The sequence below is a fragment of the Austrofundulus limnaeus genome, unplaced genomic scaffold, assembly GCF_001266775.1.
Source record: "Austrofundulus limnaeus strain Quisiro unplaced genomic scaffold, Austrofundulus_limnaeus-1.0 Scaffold666, whole genome shotgun sequence".
Lineage (NCBI taxonomy): Eukaryota > Metazoa > Chordata > Actinopteri > Cyprinodontiformes > Rivulidae > Austrofundulus > Austrofundulus limnaeus.
The window spans coordinates 1-1,238 of record NW_013953068.1 but is presented as its reverse complement, the minus strand read 5'-3'; the positions used below and the strand labels follow the sequence as shown (position 1 = coordinate 1,238).

At 46.1% G+C, this 1,238-nt stretch overlaps 1 long non-coding RNA gene across 1 annotated transcript in view; it reads right to left on the bottom strand.

Annotated features, from left to right (window-relative positions):
* Nucleotides 1-944, bottom strand: part of LOC106531704 (uncharacterized) — a 2,643-nt gene extending 1,699 nt beyond the window's left edge. The window contains exons 1-2 of the long non-coding RNA XR_001311977.1: nt 442-944; nt 394-409 (exon numbers count right to left, since the gene is read on the bottom strand). This is a non-coding gene — a long non-coding RNA (uncharacterized LOC106531704). The remainder of the gene's footprint in view (nt 1-393; nt 410-441) is intronic.
* Between the last annotated feature and the right edge of the window lie 294 nt (nt 945-1,238).

Here is a 1,238-nt window from a genome sequence, read left to right as displayed (position 1 = left end):
TGTACTGACCTCATCATGTACTGACTACACCGTGTACTGACCTCATCATGTACTGACTACACCGTGTACTGACCTCATCATGTACTGACTACACCGTGTACTGACCTCATCATGTACTGACTACACCGTGTACTGACCTCATCGTGTACTGACTACACCGTGTACTGACCTCATCATGTACTGACTACACCGTGTACTGACTACACCATGTACTGACCTCATCATGTACTGACTACACCATGTACTGACTACACCGTGTACTGACCTCATCGTGTACTGACTACACCATGTACTGACCTCATCATGTACTGACTACACCATGTACTGACTACACCGTGTACTGACCTCATCGTGTACTGACTACACCATGTACTGACCTCATCATGTACTGACCTCATCATGTACTGACCTCATCATGTACTGACTACACCGTGTACTGACTACACCGTGTACTGACCTCATCATGTACTGACTACACCGTGTACTGACCTCATCATGTACTGACTACACCGTGTACTGACCTCATCGTGTACTGACTACACCGTGTACTGACCTCATCATGTACTGACTACACCGTGTACTGACCTCATCATGTACTGACTACACCATGTATTGACCTCATTATGTACTGATACCACCGTGTACTGACCTCATCATGTACTGACTACACCGTGTACTGACTACACCGTATACTGACTACACAGTGTACTGACCTCATCATGTACTGACTACACCGTGTACTGACCTCATCATGTACTGACTACACCGTGTACTGACTACACCGTGTACTGACCTCATCATGTACTGACCACACCGTGTACTGACCTCATCGTGTACTGACTACACCGTGTACTGACCTCATCGTGTACTGACTACACCGTGTACTGACTACACCGTGTACTGACTACACCTTGTACTGACCTCTTCATGTACTGACTACACCATGTACTGACCTCATCATGTACTGACTACACCGTGTACTGACCTCATCATGTACTGACTACACCGTGTACTGACCTCATCATGTACTGACTACACCGTGTACTGACCTCATCATGTACTGACTACACCGTGTACTGACCTCATCATGTACTGACTACACCATGTACTGACCTCATTATGTACTGACTACACCATGTACTGACCTCATCATGTACTGACTACACCATGTACTGACCTCATTATGTACTGACTACACCATGTACTGACCTCATTATGTACTGACTACACCGTGTACT